The following is a 20,400-nucleotide window of genomic DNA, read 5'->3' on the forward strand; positions in this document are numbered from 1 at the left end:
AAATGTCATTGGATGGCTTGAAAGGGTCCTCAGTGCGATGAAAAGCTGCCGTCGACCGCGATCATTTGGCCGACTCGCATTCTTGCGAAGTAACGAAGACAATGCGAACATTCTCTTATTTAAATGTTTCCTAGTCTGCCAGTGTCCAAAGGCAGGACATGCGAGTAATCATATCGGGACAGCAGCGCACACTACGAAGCGCCGTTAAGTCGGTACCACTTAATGTCGCTTAGACCTCCTTTGAAATCATAGTTGGATAATACATATGAGAAAGCAACACCATCCGTCAGAGGCAAAGAAGAGAGCTTAGCGATATAAGAAGCACTTGATCTTGCCCCTATTTTCGGGCACCTAATAGACTATCAGTTCAACCACGGTGTAAGAAGATAGGTGTCCCGACGGCGCGCCCGCGCTGGGGCGAGGGAGCGGCCACTTCGTGTGACCGGAAGTGAGCGCCGCCGCTAGGGGCAGCACATGTTCAGGAGGCCTTGGAGAAGCGGCGCAACAGTAGATAATTTACGACCTCCGTCAGCATTTAAACACCTATACCCAAAGATATGCAATTTTTCGTTATTTAGACGCCAAATCCTGAGCAGGTAGAAGGTTTCATGCCACTTACAGTCAAAATACCGTCATTTCGAACACGAGAGAGACGCCTCGTCTGCTCGAGCAGACGGCGCGCTGCGCTTACCGCTGCTCGCCGCGTCGGAGTCAATCGGAATGTCGGCAGAAATATAAAGGGACGTTCCTCCAACCAAGTAGAGTCGTTTTAAGCAGGCGAACGACATATATTCATCGAAATAAAGCACTTCTGCCGCGCGTACCCATAAAAGCGCCAGCGAAACGAGCGAAAAAATGGCCCCTAGAACAGGTGCTGCCCCTTGCGGCAGCGGCGTGCGTAGAGTCACACTAAGTGGCCGCGCCTCGCGCCGCCGTCGGATCACCTTCCTTTTTACACCGTGAGTTCAACTAATACATGGGAGGCCTTCCGGCCTTGGCGTTGATAAGAGGGAACTAAATGCTGCCAAGGTCGGAAGGGCTCCTGTCTACGTATTTCTGTTTAAGTAATAGTCTATCGAGCACCAGAAAATAGATCAACTGCTTCTTATAAGATCACTAGGCGTTCTATCCTGCCTTTGAACGATCGCCACCAAGCACGCGAGGTGCCCTCTAATGAGCAAAAATAGAAAGTGTAGCGTGCCTGTGATTGGGGGCATTCGTTATTTGTGTGGTTAGGCGGGCTGATGCCATGGAGAAAAGCTTCCTCCATGGCTTATGCGAAGAGCCGCAAGGGTGCCCGTATATGCGAGCGTGCGGATACCACTTGAGAGACACGTTACCTTTTCTGTTTTGATGATGCTGGGGAGTCGGTAGCAGTGGTGGCCAGTGTTGGCATCTCCGTGAGAAATCCGCTAAATTTAGCGCGCTTTAGTCACATTAACGGCAGCATTGCCTATTTGGAGTGTAGGGACACTGTTAATGACGTAAATGGCCGGCAGTTGGCCTTGGAAAAAATCAAGGGACTTTGGCGAAGCTCGATGCCTGGCCTCCATGTTATCCCAAATAAAATATATATACGCCTCTACTTGTAGCTATTACTAAGGACATACCAGAGAGGTTATTAGTGAGCCGTCTGTCTTCGTCAAGGCTGCTTTTCTAGACAGTGCACAGTATATGTCTTTTCTGTTCCGACTGTCGACTCGCAGGGGCGAGACTGCAGGGGCGCGTTTGAATATAATACGAATTACTTTACAATTCAAACTTGAGAAAAAAAATCATGAGCTATTCCACTCTGTGAAGGTGGATGACCAGCGAAACTGTTTAGCGCGCGACACAACGGTGGCACAGAATTTTGAACAAATGTACTGAGAAGAGGTATATTGGTGGTGTCAAGCAACGTAACCGACGCAGAAAGTGGGTTGTACACAAAAATATTGCTGATGCCGGCGGCGATGTCAAGCGTTGCAAAAGGCAGTGGAACAGCTTTGCGACTCATAAACATGTCAGGTGGTGTAAAGAAGACCGTATCATCGGTGACGGCATCGCAGACGACTGGGACAAGGGCAAAAGAATCAGCCGGACCTCACGCACGATCAGTTAGGCGGCTGATCAAGAGCGTCGTAAAGCCCCTCAATATTTAGAGCGTGGTGGGATGGTGCGCCAGACAGCGGCGAAAATTCAACTTCAGCTCGTGCGCAGTCGATGACGGCATTATGACGGGACAAGAAGTCATACCCAAGGATGAGGTCATGTGAGCAGGCAGGAAGAATAATAAACTCGACAATCTACAAAACGCCTTGCAAAAGCACATGGGCAGTACAGGCTGCGAGAGGTGTCACGTGCTGCGCGCTTGCGTGTGAAGCGACAGTCCAGACAGCGGCGTGGTCACCTTGCGCAGCGAACGGCAGAGTTTGGCGGCTATAACAGAAACGGCGGCGCCGGTGTCCACAAGCGGAAAAGTAGAAATACATTCGACAGATATTGCAACCATGTTAGCAGGCGAGGACTTGGGCAGTTCGAAGATCGCGCAGTTCTTGCCTCGCGAACTGCGGCGCTTAGTTTTCCTGGTCAGAGGGTGCGGGTCGGTGACGCATTGGGGAGAGCGATCATCGACGAGGAGATGGGGAGCGGCGCGACGGAAATTCAGGGAGGTCAGAAGAAACGTACCGCTGGGAGGGACCCGGGGCTGATTGGCGCATGGGCTGACTGCCATACTGGAACGGCCGGGCAGCGTCATCGGGAGCTGGAAGGCGAAGGCGGCAATAGCAAGCTACGTGTCATGGCGTGCAGCAGGCGTAACAAATTGGACGATTGTCAGGCGTCCGCCATGAATTGCTGACTTTCAGCCCGGCTCAAGAAGAAGTAGGAGTAGCTGGTGGCGCAGACTGTTGCAGGATGGCGAAAGGCTGCTGGGGAGGCCTACGCACTAGCTGCGCATAGGTAGGAGCATAGCCTCCTCGATAACTCTGTGCCTGTCAAACGGCGCTCGATCGGCCGTCGCTTTTCTCTCTCCCTATTGGTCGTTTCTACCGAGAGATGGCGCCACCGACGTAGACTAGCTCATGACTCCTGCCGTGTGCCCGCGTCTCCGTCTCTCCGTTACCTCCGCTGTGGGATCGCAAGTCGGGTGCATTGTTTTTTGTCGAGTTTTCTCGTGCATTACGGTCAAACCTAGCAGCGTTGGTACGGTCCACAAATTTTAAACTTTCTTGGGTGATCGTGGACCTAAGCTTAACGCTGAGCGACCGTGATTGCTAGATTCTTTTGACGTGCGATCACGTCAAAAAAAAAAAAAAAATTCGAAGAGGCCACGCTGGTTCCCAGACATCATGTGCGGGTGAAGCACCATGAACCTTTTCACGTGGATACATGTAACTTCGAGCAACGCATATAATGACAAATCATATAGTGACAGAAGCGGCGCCCTCGGGATTTTGTATGTCTGAGCTGTATGCATCTCGGTATTTTGTATGTCTGAGCTGCATGCATCGTTCAAAAAATATTTGCTCGCATCTTGCTTATTCAAGGCATGCGGCGCTTTTTCTAGGTCCTTAAATACTTGTTTCTATTTTTCCTTGTCGCCAAGGCACACGGGCGTGGTAGAAAGTGCAAAGGTTTCTGGGTATGAATATTCACGTCGGCCACAACGCTCATCTGATGCAAAAGAACTTGGGGAAAACTTGTCTGAAAGTCGTAAAAATAGTATGCTACTAACGTGCGCCTAAAGTCCCTAGATATTTTTTTTTGCTTTAAAATCTAGAGAATTTACGTGCGCCGAGGCCCGAAGGACGGCTCACTATAAGAATGAAGGAAGAAGAAGAATATAAGAAGGACGGCTCACTATAGAGCAGCGTCGCAAGAAGTTTTTGACAAGATAGAGCTGTAAGAACGCTTGGCGACTTGCGTATTTTCTGCACTTTACTACGGTAACTAAGGGCGTATTAACCACAATGAACAAATTCGCGTTTCTTTTTCGTTTTTTTTTTTCGTTATTTTATTTTATTTATTTATTTTTTTTTTTTTGCTACGTGCGACGCGCGATCCGCTTTTACGTTACAGTTGCTGCAACCGCGCTCGCACTTTCACAGACTGTATTCGAGACACTACTATGGTGTTCTACAGCGCTATAAACAAGGCTCTGGTCACCCAGTGGATCGTTGTGCCACGATCGCAGCAATTAAAACAGTCGGCGTCGCGCCCGCCGCGCAGACGGGAGACGCGACGGCACTCTACGTCGGTGGCGCCCTCAGCGAAATGAGCGGCGGCAGTTTGCAACTCTGCCGACGGCGCCTCCCTATTGTTGTCTCGGCGTCTTGACAGGCACAGAGTTTATCGAGGATGCTATGGTAGGAGGCATGGCAACAGGCTGCACTGCCTGCGCATCCGTAAGAGGCGCGGCAACAGGCTGCGCTGCTTGCGCATACGTAAGAGGCGCGGCGACAGACTACACTGTCTGCGTACAGGGAAGAGGCGCGGCCACAAGTGGCTGGTGGTGAGCGACGGGAGCAGCTTGAGAGACCTCTTCGGAAATGACAGTGCGGAGCGTTGTAGTCAGACGACAGGACGGCTCCTGAGTGAAGGGGACTAAGGAAAGTTGATGGGCAACCTCCTCGCGCACGAAGTCTTGAATCTGCTGAAGCAGTGGAGAGCGGTCGGAAACGGCAACCAGACTCGATAGCGAGTCGGCGGTCGACAAAGGCTGCCGAGTCAAGATGCGTTGCTTCTTCACCTTATTGTAGCTCTGACATAACGTGGCTACTTCAGAAACGGTGCGCGGATTCCTGGCCAAAAGCATCTGGAATGCGCCGTCATCGATGCCTTTGAGGATGTGCTGAACTTTATCAGCTTCGGGTATGGCGGCGTTGACATGTTTACAAAGGTCGACGACTTCTTCAATGTAGCTCGTTAAATTTTCACCAGTCTGCTGTGCACGGGCTCGCTAGGGCTGTTCAGCGCGTAGTTTGCGGACAGCAGGTCGACCAAACACTTGAATGGAAGACGTCTTGAACGTTGACCATGTCGGGATGTCGACTTCGTGGTTATCGAACCAGAGTTGGGCAACGCCAGTAAGATACAAAAGTCACAGGCCTGCGCGGCACACGCAGCATAGTCACAGTGTAAGCTGGTTGAGCGGCGCAAGAGTAGCTACAATTTCGGAACCACGCACAACAGGGTCTTCGCGGCAAAGTGTCTTCGCCTAGATTTTCACGAGAACGACCTGAACTGTCCGCCCGGCGTCGACGGCGAGCTGCGGCTTGTAATGCTCTCTGCACAGTAGTCTGCTGAGCCCGATGATGCTTGGTTGTAGCCGTGCACGTAGCTCTACGATTCACTTCTTCAGCAGCGGTTCGTACCTTGCGAGGAGACGTCATAACGTGTACCGAAGAGGTACCCAGAATACGTGGCGCACATGTAACATCGGGATAGTGTTGATTGCGCGCCTCGTCTGAATCACATCTCGTCGTCTGCGCCTGCGCGCGGGGTGGTTGCAGGCACTTTAACTAGATGGCGCCACCATACTGGCGGAGGCTCGGGTCGTCAGCACCTGCGCGCCGCGCGTTTAAAGTAGAGTGTACTACATGGAGGAAGGAAACCCCAGGAGAGGCCCTGGCCAGCACGAACGTATTGGAGAAGGTGTGGCGGAAGTCACGTGCTGTTTCTCGCAAAGCAGCACTGGGACGGGTACCCCAAATGTCAACGTTGCCATGGAAACCGCGCTCCTGAATCTTTCGCTGCTGCTCGCGGTCTCTGAAAAGTGAGATACGATTTTTCCGCCGGTGTCTTTCACGCAGCACATTTTGTTCGCGAGAAAAGCTGACTTTGGAGTGTGGCGTGTAAGCTTGAAAGTTGTGTTTTGGGTCTGTGAGTGTGAGTGTCGGCCAGCAACAGATACACTCAAGCAATCAAGGCGGCGGATCTTCGTTGTCTTCTTCAATGGCCACGAAAAAACACAGGAGCGCGTCTGCTTCATTAAACCTGCTACAGACAGTTTGTTAGGGCTTTGTTTTGACGCGCGTCAGGAGCACACACTTCCGGCGGCTCGTAACAATGCAAGTTCAAAGTTCGCGCCCATCTGCTCCGGCGAGCTGCAGAACCCCTGATTGGAGGCGCAAAGAGAGGTGGCACACCAACAGGCTGCACTTCCGTCTTCAAAAAAGTGCGTCAGGGCCTCTCCTGTTTGTTCCTTCCTCCATGGTGTACTAGAATATGGTCGAGGTGGGACGAGCGGCTGGGGGCGGGCGCATGTTTTGCATCTTTCTTTCATCTCGTCGTCTGCGCCTGCGCGCGGGGGGTTGCAGGCACTTTAACTAGATGGCGCCACCATACTGGCGGAGGCTCGGGTCGTCAGCACCTGCGCGCCGCGCGTTTAAAGTAGTAGTGTACTAGAATATGCCGTCGAGTGGACGAGCGAGCGCGGGCGGCGCAACGCATCTATGATAGGCATTTTGCAGTGAGGCGCCCGACGTGAAAAATACTGGGGACTACTCATCGGTGCAGAGCATGCGCGATTCGAAGCATTGCGACCGGATTGGGCCGTCCATGCGCGCAGAGGTTCGCCCGACGCCGTTGGAAACGTCGGACTGTTCTTCGCTCGATACTGCTCGGCGGGCGCTTCGGTGGTCTCAGCATACGACCCTTGCCAGCGACGCTGGCATGGTACCTAGGTGGCGTTAACCGTACTTGGCGTTAGCTCATGAGTTGATCGCGGGGCTGCAATTACAACGCGCTGATTTGATCGGTCAAATGGAGTGTCATAATTACATATGACATGTAGTTATGCCTTAAGAATAAATTCCCTTTCTTTCTTTTATTTATTTATTTTTTATTATTTTCTAATGCCGCTCGATGATTGCGCGTGCATTGCGGCCGCAGTGTCGGCTTTCATTCTACTATCTTATTTACGGTTCCCTTTGGAGAAAAATACTTTTCTCGTTCTTCAAGCAGCATGTATCTCTCGTGTGTATTGTTACGCATATAGTTTTCTATAAGTAGGTCTTGCGAAACGCAGACGAAGCAACATATGTAACCTTCCTGCTTGCCGCTTCAAACAAGTAAAGCATATCTGCCCCATCCGGCGCCTTGTACTTTGATTTACGGGAAGCATTGATATTGATTTAAAAAAAAAGAGTAAACTGCAGTGCAATATTCCATTCTAGTTTCCGCCTTTCTCGCGTAACAGAATGCGGAGTAATTGGTACGGGGTTATTTATTGCAGTCGGACCTCGAGCGCCGAAAACGGTTTTATAGTTAGCCATTCTACATGCTAATCTTTGGCCGTAAGCCGTACGTGGAATTTTTGTTTCCAGTCGATATTTCAAAAAAAGAAAAAGAAAGAAAGAAAGCCTGCGCGGGGTAGCCTAATTAGTGCCTATATCGTGGATACGGCTTTGCGCTGCTAATGAAACTGGAGCTCGCGGGTTCAGTCCAGGTGGGAACGAAATGGAAAAAGACTCGCGTACTTCTATTTAGGTGCGTTTTAAAGAACCCCAGGTGGCAAAAACTAAACCGGGTGCCTCATAATCATATCGTGGTTTTGCCACGTAAAACCGAAGAATTTGCTTATATTAAAAAAAAAAGAAAAAAAAAAAGCAGGTGGCGGCGTTTTTCGGCTTATTTCTGGGGGTGTAAACAACATAAATTATTCTCGAGTCTGATTTCCGAGAAAAACATGTTACGCTTATCCAATATTTCATGTTTATAATATACAGGCTGCAGAGTTGAGCGGTCATAGATTTGGGAACGGCATTACATTTATGCATGCATGCATAAATGTAATGCCGTTCCCAAATGTATGACCGCTCAACTCTGCAGCTTGTATATTATAAACGGCTGCGTTCAGTTATCCGGTGCACTATCATAACGACCCTAATGAATCAATTAAAGGAACGGCATGTCTCACATACACGCAGAGATATGTATACAGATCTGTTGCGTTCGTTGAAGACGATAAGTGTACGTACCACATGGGGCACCCAGTTTTAATGGGTTGCAAACATGGTGAGACTGTCAAACAAAGTTTTCCTTGTCTGAATCAAGTTAGCAGATTTACAGGCTGCCCCGAAACGGGGCGTTTATATTGAATGAGAGCTAGGAACTTGTTAAGCAGGACTTATTAACACCCGTCCGGTAATTCTCTCAGGAACTGCGCCTCTACGCAACAGCCGCGACTCTCCTGCAGCAAAATCATTCGGAATAACAGTACTCACTTGCATGCAGTCACTCACCTTTGAGATTTCAATAGTGCTGTTATGCGTTACATTCGAACGGAAATTACTATTCGGCGTCGTACAGTATATCAATGACACTTTGCACACACAAACACACACACACACACACACACACACACACACACACACACACACACACACACACACACACCACACACACACACACACACACACACCACACACACACACACACACACACACACACACACACACACACACACACACACACACACACACACACACACCACACACACACACACACACACACACACACACACACCACACACACACACAACACACACACACACACACACACACACACACACACACACACACACACACACACACACACACACACACACACACACACACACACACACACACACACACACACACACACACACACACACACACACACACACATTATATATATATATATATATATATATATATATATATATGAGATGGTTTTGCCTGCTATGAATATTATTGTTGCGAATGAGAGTTTTATTTCCAGTATGCACTAATAAGTGAGTTTGTTACTGCAAACATGTGCGCTTATTCCGGTCGCGAGTTCTCACTTTTTCATTTCAGTTATTGCATTTAGAATATTTCTTTTTTTCCCTTACCTATATATATCGTAAATATATATGTCTATGTACCCTTTGATTTAATTACCTAGAAATACATTGGATATTCTTCGCGCCACGCAGCTAATAAATCTGGTTTATTTCACTATAATATTGCTTTCTTCGATCATTGGCCCTGATCAATATCCACCAGCAAGAAGCGCGTGTAAAATGACACGATATCAATAATAAAATTTTCTTACGTAGCCTTCATGGTGCGGAGATACCAGTTACTTTTAGAGGACAGTGGTAAAAACAGCAGTTCACCTGGCTAAAGCTACATTTGGCACCGGCCGTCAAGAGTCATGGGCGCACCGAAGCAACAAAACCATTAAAAAATGTACTGCGCAGTGGTTCTGAGAGAAAAAATGGGCGTCCGCCAGCGTCCGCGTAGCGAACGCGCGCTCGCTAGCAGACGACGCGCTTGACAACGACAGCAAAATTGAAGACGTCGCGTTGTATAATCCATGCCTCAGATATATATGTTTGGCAAAATGGCTTAAACATAAAGTTGCAGTTGAAATAAAGCGCTATTTTAAGAGCGTACTATGCGCAATCGGCCTCGGCGCCCGCAGCGAAAGTACGTTGAATATGCCGCGGAGCGCGTCTCCGCCCCAATCCAGTTCGCTCGCAGCGCCCTCGCACTATTTTTCCACACGCGGCGCCTCAGCGGCAGAGCGCCGTTCGGCCCACTCGACCATTGTCTAGTACACTCTAGTTTAAAGGGAATATTTCTGCCGCGTGATAGCAAGCGCTAGCGTGGCTCAGTGGTAAATTATCCGACTCCCACGCAGCGGGCCTGGGCTCGATCCCGGCGGAGAGCGGGTACTATTTTTTCGCATTTCCGGCGATAGCGGTTATGGCCAAACGCCGGTGGCGGCATCATCGCGAACCGAAACGGCTATTGCAATGAGAAGCCCATAACAGCTTACGCCGTAAAATATGACGTTCGGTCAACTTCGCGACGTCGTCCCACTTGTTATGCGCGCTCACCCATTCATACGACGTAAACCAGTCCTCCACGTGCGTGTCATCTGTACCGCTGAAGACCTTCGGATCACGTTGCCGAGGAACCCCGGTGCATATCACGGACTGCATGGGGCGCAGGTGCCGGCGGGTCTGTGTTGTCGGTCATGATGGGCGGAAGCGTTCGGGTTCGAAGCTCCAGGGTGCAAGCGGCGGGGGAACTCCAGCAACCTCCACCAATTGAAAAGAGGTTTATTGGCGGTGTCCTTCAAGGACTCTACGAGTTCCAAGAACGGCGAGGCAGCGTGGAGCACCGTCTTCAAAGACACCAGTGACCAACAGCGCGAGCAGAGCAAGCCGAGCGTTGGCGATGCCGCTGCACAGAGACGCGTCCTCTTCTTCACAGTACGAACATATTTATAGTCTTGATCGGTGGTCATCGTGACGATAGGTACGCACACACATTCGCGTATCACCTCTGTTATTAAATGCGTCCGTCACGTAGGACAATGAATGGCTCATACCAGTAGCGCACCCAGGATATCTGCCAGGGAGGGGGGGGGGGGACATGTTGAATTTTTGTGTGTCGGGGGGGGGGGGGGGAAGCAAGCACTTTGCATAATACGCAATTTTCTTGCTGTAGCCTGAGGAATCCAACAACAAATAAAATGCCTCATTATTACAATAATAATGACACCAAGGATGATGACGATGTTTATTTCTTCAGGGTTTTACTCAAAGTAATTTAAGAGTGAATGAATAGAAGACAGTGATAGAGTGCTTTTGTACATGTTTGACGATCACCTTATATCATATGTGTCGTGGATTCGTGTCGTGTACTTCTTCTCAGGGCAGTCGAAATCAAGGTGATGTACTACCTAAATGAGCGCATGCAGAGCTGCGAAAACACTTTGAGGCGCTGAAAACTCGCTGCTCTCGGGAACTTCACATGCAAAACAACTTTTGCTCCATTCATTAAAGAAATGTCGGAGGTGCGTGGGATGTATTTCTCTTATCTTTTTTTCCCCCCTAAAACATTGTCATAGACGCCAGACGCCTCTCTGCTGCGGCGCACATGCTTTCCATTGGTCGTGCAGAGCGGCTGACCTTCAAATATCACAACGAAATTTATTATGGTTCTGCGCTCGCTACTATTAGAGGAATTTTGACTTTTTGAGGGTATGCGGTGTTTGGAATGTCTGACGTCAGGCTGTGGTTAGGTACGTGAACGATCAAAATTGAAATGAGGTTTCAGTAGACGTGGGCGAATATCAGTTTCTCGTATACGAATCGAATACAAGTAGTAAGTAGCGCGCGCGCATGCACACACACACACACACACACACACACACACACACACACACACACACCACACACACACACACACACACACACACACACACACACACACACACACACACACACACACACACACACACACACACACACACACACACACACACACACACACACACACACACACACACACACACACACACACACACACACCACACACACACACACACACACCCCATACACACACACACATACACGCACACACAACACGCACACATACGCACATACGACACATACACACGCAGACACACGCGCACAAACACACGCATACACACACACGCACACACAAACACACACACACACATACACGCATACACAACACACAAGCAACGTACACACACACGCACATACACACGCATACACAACACACAGACACACAGACGCGCAAACAACACACATACGCACACACTCGCAGACACAACACACACACGCACACGCACACACACAACACACACATACACACGCACGCACAAGCAACACAACACACACACACGCACACACACACAACCCACACACACGCATACACACACGTGCGCGCACACACACAACACACATACGTACACACAACAAACACACACATGCGCGCACACACACGCACACACGACACATATACACACACCCACCCCCACACATACGCACATACGACAGATACACGTACACCCACCCACACACACGCACCCATGCACACACGCACACACATAGACACACGCACATACACACGCACACACAAGCAACACAACACACACACGCACACACCACACATACAACTCGTACACACACGTGCGTACAAACACAGAACACATACATGCGCACACGCAACAAACACGCACATGCGCGCACACACACGCACGCACGCACGCACACACACACACACACACACACACACACACACACACACACACACACACACACACACACACACACACACACACACACACACACACACACACACACACACACACACACACACACACACACCTACCCACCCACCCACACACACGCACACACAAACATACACACGCACACACATGCACACACGACACATGCACACACGACACATGCACACACACACATACACCCACACACACACGCACGCTCACACAAACATACACACGCACACGCATGCACACACACCCACCCACACACACACGCACGCACACACAACACACACACATGCGCGCGAACACACACACGCAGAGAGAGAGAGAGAAGCGCTTATATCTATCCTTGATGAGTAATGAATGACACAATCTACGTCTTTATAAATTGGTATAATGTGACCTCATAAACAAAATTTACAGATTACTGGTTAGAAAAGCTGCGCATATGCGAATAGGATGTCTATGCGAATAGGATGTACACAAGGATTTTTTTATGATCATTTACTATTACGTTTCAAAGCAAACTCGGGGCTCCGGCAAACGTTGGGTTGTATTTACGTTTGGTATCAACCACGAAGTCGCACGCCGGACTGCTTCACGCAAAAACGACTCTGGAACTCCTGTTAACAACTTCGCTATAAAAAAAGTACAACGTTATCGGAAAGCATCATTTTAATGTTCGTCACGCTTCGGTATAAAATGGCCTGCACTGTACTTTAAATACATATTTAAATGCCGAACGTGATTAAAATTTGTTCGGCAGGTTTTTTCGGTGCTGCAGAGTTGGCAAACCTCGCTCCGCATCGACGGGTCATTGACTATTAAAAAATTAAAAAGACAGACAGAAAACTGACGCCAACGTTATTTGAAAAGAAAGAAGTACTTCAACTTCTGTTTATTATTTTTGTACGTACCCTTGGTCTTCAATGATGCCACTAAAGTACAATACCAACGATTTTAGCATGTGCATGCACGTCATTACCATGTACATGGACGTCATTAGATGAGGGAAAGATGACTGACTAACGATGTTAATGCCACGAAGTTCATTTTAATGCGAAACATTCTTAACGAGTTCAGCCCAGGTTTCTTATAGCGGTTATCTGTTATTATAGCCACGTGTGGCTGACGACAGCTTCTCTGATATCAGCAAACATGGCATGCCAGTTTCGAATAAAGTACCAGTGCACACGAATCGCATCTGTCGGTCAGCCAGATAAGAGCCTCCATTTCAGTTCACGTAATGATTTATTTATATTAAAAACAACAACAACAACGAAACAGCTAAACTTGTAATAGTGCGAGGGTCCGCTAGATCGCGGGTCCGCTCTGCTTGCGTGGGTGTGCACTCTTTTTTTTTTTCGTTTTCTTTTATTTTCTCTAGCGCATCTAACTATAGAATCGCCTCGCGCAAACAGCTGCAAGCTGGGGGAGGCCACTGTGCATTTCTTGTTGTCCATCTTTCCCTCCTGATTTAAAGCGCTGTTAATGCAGCAAACAAAGTGGTTACGGTTGTTATTAGTTTCAACAAGATTATATGCGTTGCTGCGAAGGTCCGTTAAGCGACCGGTCTTCGAAGTAAGCGTGGTGGATCAACACAAAATTTGTGAAAGACATTGCCGTTTTCGACTGTGGCGCGGACATCCCTGAAATGCTGCCTGTACAATAACCTTGGTGGGTGTCGTGGAGGACGGCGTTATTCACGTCAACACGGTCAAAGACGTCAGCGCTCATCCTTTGACTTTATTTTGCGATGGCAGTTCGCAGAAGCGATGAACGAAGCCTTGCGGGAGTCTGCTTAAGTGCGTCATTTCTTGTTTCTTTGTGGGATTACTTCGCGTTATAACCATAAAATACATACATATAATTAGAAGCCAACAAACAAAGATGGCAAGGACAGCATAGGAGAAATTACTTTTACTAACTAATTGAATTCAAGAAAATGATAAATTATTGGAAATGAAAGTGGATGAAGAAAACAACTTGCCGCAGGTGGGGAACGATCCCACGTCTTCGCATTACGATGCGATGATCTTACCAATTGAGCTACCACGGCACTGTTTTCCAGTCCACTTTCATATATATATATATATATATATATATATATATATATTGAAAACCAAAAGTGCCCTTGCGTTATATTCGTAATCGGGGGTATTTTATTTGCTTGAAAATACAGCATTTGCAAGAGTGCTAGCGTCCCGGAACTAGCCTGACTCGCAGCACCAGATCGGGCCTTTTATTGCGATAGCAATTATATGGACACTCAAAAGCAGATTTCTGCCGTCGGCGTCGCCGTCGTCGTCGCCGTCGCCGTGAGGTTCCGTATGACGTCATTTGGAGATGAAATCGTCGCCGCGCGCCGAACGCTGTATGTGCGAGTGAAAGGCCGCGAGGGGCGCGTCTTTCATGGGGAGTGAACGCACGGCGGAGATCAAACACGCGTTCTGCGCCGTGCTCGTTTAAGGGCTGCAGAAGTAGGCGTCTCTTTTCTCCTTTACAATCACCATATATGTAGAGCAAACGCGCCTTCTTCAGACGCGCGAGAGGCCATGGGGGAGGGGGAGGGAAGGGAGGCGACGTTTAGCTGCGGCACCAAGTGCCTATATATTTATATCAGAGGCTCCGGCAACAGTCACCAACGCCGCACGCATTTTGAGCTAACGCGGGCAAAACGCCGATGGCGTCTACAACAGTTATGCGTGTTGCCGATGCTGCTGCATGTCCAAGTTTATACAGCTGATAAAGCTAATATCATTACTCCGTACAGCTCTCTACAAGTTTGCTATCGCAATTGATGCTTCGCCTTTCAGGTGAAACTGCGACAACTTTTGTGATCCACACGTAGAAATGTTGTGTATATGCCTATCGAAACTTCAAGCTTGGCTATCAGACGCCGTGTTTGGTAGCTGAAATTGAACATTCTGGCACACATGAGTTATGCGTGGATCGCTCTATATAGTCGTAATTCAAGGCATGTACGGCTGAGCCTGCCTTCCGTGTACTGTAGAAATAAAAGGGTGTACACCCTTTCAACACCTATGAAAATGGGTGTTAATGAGAACTAACACCCTAACACCCTTCATAAATTTTTGCTGGACACCCTTCCTCTAGGGTGCTATAATAGCACCCAACTGTAGAGTGTAGGAAACAGCACCCTTAGGGTGTCCGTCTGGCGACAAACTGATTTACACCCTTAAGGGTGTTAAAATGTTTAGTGTATATGACATTGCTGTGTTGCTATCACATTCATTGCTTCGCCCTTAGGGCGAAACTGTGACATTTTTTTTTCTTAAGGTAGGTCACCAACATCGGGAAAAAATTTTACAATTGTAGTCGAAAAGTTACAATTATATTTTTTTGCTTGTAAAGCTTAGGTAGTTTGAAAACTTGAAAATTATGAAATTGCTAAAAATGTAAACAAAATATTATATAAACCAAAATGTGCCAAAATGTGTATGTTGCGCCAACAGTCATAACTACAAGATGGTAGGTGCGATTCAAACGTGACTTGGCAGGCACGCAATGAGGGCAATACCCTGTGCATCTAACCACCACAATCACCACATCTCCGAGCTAAGGTGCGTTATCATAAAAAGACTGATAAAGTTGATATGCGGCAGGTTTGTTTTTCACACATTTGGTCGTATTATAAAAAGTTAGTGCTCGTTTTCAGTCATTCTGTTTCAATGCACAGCTCCATATACATAAAGAAATAGCGTACAAGATTTTATACGAAAAAATTTATTAGAAGAAAAGTTAGCACTGTTCGCGTAACTGTAGGATGCAAAAAATCACGTTTTGAGAAAAATTGCCCGCCAAACTCCATGTTCTCTATCCTGAAGCGTACCCCAGCGACATGTGCCCCTCGTGCGGATACACGGCGACACTCACACACATGCTCTGGGAGTGTAGAAACGCTCATCGCGACTCTACCTCGGACAAGTGGGAGAATTCCCTCAGAAGCTCGCTGCTCGCCGACCAGCAATGGGCCGTCCAGCAGGCCCACGAAGCGGCCGCCAGGTGTTCCCTGTCGGTCCCTACGTGGGAGACGCACGCTACGCGCTAAGCGCGTCCTGCAGGAGCTAAATAAAGTTTTTCCAGTCCAGTTTGAATCAATGCCAATGTAATAGGAAAACATTCAATATGTCTAAAATCCACCAGGCTCATAGCTTGGGCCCTCCTAGGAAGCGGCACGATCTCCTTTTGAGCGAGCTGAAGCACGCATTCTTTTTTCTGTCCCGTTTAACGTCTCCATCTGCCTCACGTGCGGTCTTCCTCACATGGCGACAGTCACGGCGTTGACGCTTCCTTTTCGTCCTGTACTTTGCCATATTTCATGGAGTACTAAAACTTTCACCTTGAAGGCGTATAACTAAATCTGCGACCTCGAAGTGGCGTAGGAAAAAGCACAGATTGCATAGATAACGCAAACGCAAACGCAAACCAACGCAAGTGCGCGCAATGTAAACACAGTGCCACAGCGCCGTGCAGCCCTCTTGTGGAAACTTTTAAATAAATCGAAAACATTGCCACAAAATGCTTTCATAAGCTTTAGAACGTACTTAAACGAATTAACATTACTTAACATGTATACGAAGGTACATTTATGACGACATGACAGATGCTGTGGATTCAGAAACCTTCAGTTTCGGTTTCGCATGCGTCTAGGAGGGGTTGGAAAGATGGTCATAATTTTTGAACGGCATAAGATAACAACATAATTCTTTTTGCTCAATATTCTCGAATGGACAGGAAGCTTCAATACATGAGATCCAAAAAAAAGTTTCTGTTCAAAAAATGTGTTTTGAAGGTGGAGGCCTACCTTAATGAAGCTATTGGGCGCACATTTCCATGACACTAGAGACGACAACAGAAAATAAATTATATATATATATATATATATATATATATATATATAGTGTATAGGTGTAGTGGCAGGCTCTATATATATATAGTGGCAGGCTCTATATAATATATATATATATATATATATATATATATATATATATATATACACATTCCATGAAACACGAGTTGGAAGAATGCAATTCACGAGAACAGAAAGGCTCCATAATTGTATTTTAAAAAGCTGATTCACCGGCGTTAGTACGGTTCTCGCAACGCTTGATACGGTATTCGGGATCCTAAGGATTACATCATTATGGTAATCGCAACGCTTGATTAAGCGGGCAGTTCTCCCACCTCGTTGAAATGTCAAAATAATGACGGAATTAAGGAAGCATATTTTGTGAGCTAGACAAACCTGAAGAGATAAAAATACATTGAATGATCTCATCGCAGTTTGTGTAAGGTAGAGAAGAGACGTTAGTAACGTTTCACTTCGTGAACGCGGGTGAAACACATGCTTATGGGTGATGTCGCGACAAACGAAGCTATCGGCCCTCGATGCGCCTACACGCCTAGACTGTCGGCATCGCAGATTGCTTTCAAGATAAGGTTCGCGCCGGCCGCGTCATACGCGGCAGCCGCCCGGAGTATATCTGGATATTTGCTTCGTGCATTATGTTTACCGTACGGATATTTTAGGATCAAGATACCTCACTCTTTAAGCTACATTTTTGGGACAGCTCATAGTGCGATTTTCTTCTGATTTTAATCGATTTTCTTCTGATTTTAATACCCTGAAGAGAAAGCTTGAAGTGTTTAGCAAACAAACCTAAATCGTAATAAAAATACAAAAAGTCAATCTGCTGGACGACGGCACGTAAGCTTTCAATACGTCATCGCTAGGGCGTGGTCGCCGTTATTTGGCTTCGAACTATACTGTGGGATCGTGACTCGCATTCAGACGTACTTCTAACGCTATGTTACTGTGTCTAAGGACTCGGGAAGTGCTATACTTTCTGTTCTCTGCTATTATAAATCGCTTGCAGTGGAGAGATTTAGATTCAAAGCTACTTCAGCTGCTTATTTTGTGTCTGTTTCATTGTACGAAATAAATAAATGAAAATGAATGATAATGACGGTAATTGTAGTAAACGTAACTACGCCAAGCATTTATCTTAAAGTTAACATTGCTAAGAGCGAACTTACGGAATCAGTCGTAATACCAGGAAAGTTTATTGGAGCAGTCGCATCAATAACTTTGAAACACATATAATTAAATCACGCATTTCAAAACTTCGTCCGCATGAGGGCCCTCTATAAGATGATCTCCATTTCCTACAAACTTTTTCGTACTCCTAGCTCACCGGGAAAACATGCGTAAAAAGCATGCATAATGATTTCTAGAGGTGCGAAGAGTAAGTTAATACATAAGGTCGTAATGAGGCCCACATAAATGAAACTTTATAAGCACATCAGCCATATATTCCCATTTTCAGCAAATATGAAGCCAATGAAAAGTCTAACTCTTTCAAGACGCCAGCAAATACGCACATGTTTCTAGCTCTTCTATCGTCGCATAAACGCTTAGCTTTAAAATAAATGAGCGCTTACGCTCTTTCCGCAGTTCAGGTGGCTATTAGCTGAGTGTACACAGCCTTTGTTTAAATGTCGATAAGAAGACACTTTCCAGAATTTACACGTCATTTCTCACATACAACCACGGAGTAGATGTCACTACCCCTGAACTATTTTGACGTATGAAACAAATCAACGATTTCCCCAATCAGAGCCTCGACAATTGACGAATAAACATAGCAGGGCTTCTCGAGCGAGCCTATAACGTCAACGGGGACGTGTTGGACAGCCCAAATTCCTCCGTCATTCAGTAAAGTGGGAAAATCGGCATGGCCTTCTTTCTCACATAACGGGCCCCCATTTTTTTCATTTTTTTTCAGGCAGGTAATCAAGAGGCCCCCAACATGAAAATTAGCCGTACGTTTATTGTTTTAGGATTTACGTTTAATGAATGCAACAAAACATTTGGCAGTTTCACCGTAAGGACGAAGCACCGACAGCAATAGCAAGATATAGCGTCGAGTTCGAACTTTTTGAACAGTGCTCTAACTACATGCGGTCGTCACGTGTTTGCGCAACGTTTGCACGTAAGGCAACTATAGTTCGGCACGTAAAAAAAAGTTCCGCGGTTGGACGCGGTTAAACCAAGTTTTTCGAGCGATAACACGGCTTCGCTTGCTTTGGGAAAGGACACAGTACGCTGCTCGGCGCCGTCAGCAACTACCGCATCTACATTCTACCACAAGACAGTGGTGCACAGACACGCACAGACGCTGCTCGGCGCGGCAGCAGCTGCGAGTGAATTGACCTTCATGCTGCGTCTCGCTGTAACGCGAACTAAGCGTCGAAAGCACGGCGCATACAAGCTACCAGCACTCGGCGCACTTTGTCCACATCGCAGATCACTTTCAAGATGAGGCCCACGCAATTACGCACTTTGTCCACATCGCAGATCGCTTTCGAGATATGGGCGCCCACGCGGCGGACGCAGCAGCCGCCGGTATAGTGGCAGGCTCTAACCTTGGCTGAGCTTGAAGGTCAGATTTACGGAACCAGGCGTTTTCTGGGTTTGTAGCTGGAGTAGCAGAGCCATCGCCCTAAAACAGCGCCCTGGCAACTATGTGGACTCTGACAACGCTGGCGGGCCGAAGAACGCTGACAGTGGCGTGGCAGGCACCGTATCTCGACGGCGCGCGGGATGAGACCGGCGAGTAGCCGTCGGCATTAGTCACTGCCGCGGTCGCTCGGTCAAAACACGCAGGTGTGCGTTTTAACTTGATGGTCGTGTCAGTAAGCAGTGAAATCTTAAATAACGTTAGCATGAAGATTACTGCCCGTTCCATTCACACCAGTGGACACACAAAAGATTAGCAGGACGCTAGTGTGCCTATATTATGCCTGAGTCCAATGGTCATTGCAGCAGTGGAAAGCAGAACGCAGGCATGGCTCACCAACACTGAGCCCGATTCAGCGGAGGGTGGGCGGTGCGTCAACTTAGCTTTGTCGTTGTTGCAGCGCAAGCCCACTCCGCGTCTCTATAGAAACCCTCTAACCTTCCACGTACGAGCAGCGCTGCGCCGTCGATAGACGGGCGAGCACGACGGCGACGACAGCGTGACGCGCTTTGAGCCAGCGTACAAATACTATCGCCGCAAGTACAACTCAACAGAAACGCAAACCGAACCTTTTAACGACTTTCTAAGAGAAGTCCCTTGCGTGGAAGGTGCGCTAAAGAGAAGCACTAAATCTTTGTAGAGTGAGAATATATTTTTTGTAACATTATTTTTGTTTATTTTTGGGTAAAAGGTTCACCATTAAAAGAAAAACATCATGAGAATTTTCGCGTGAGAATTTTCCGCGTTTTCGGGACATCAGTGTGAAATCACATCGATCTTCTTCGAGCAATGTAGGTTT

The sequence above is a fragment of the Dermacentor silvarum genome, chromosome 3 (assembly GCF_013339745.2).
Source record: "Dermacentor silvarum isolate Dsil-2018 chromosome 3, BIME_Dsil_1.4, whole genome shotgun sequence".
NCBI classification, from domain to species: Eukaryota; Metazoa; Arthropoda; class Arachnida; order Ixodida; family Ixodidae; genus Dermacentor; species Dermacentor silvarum.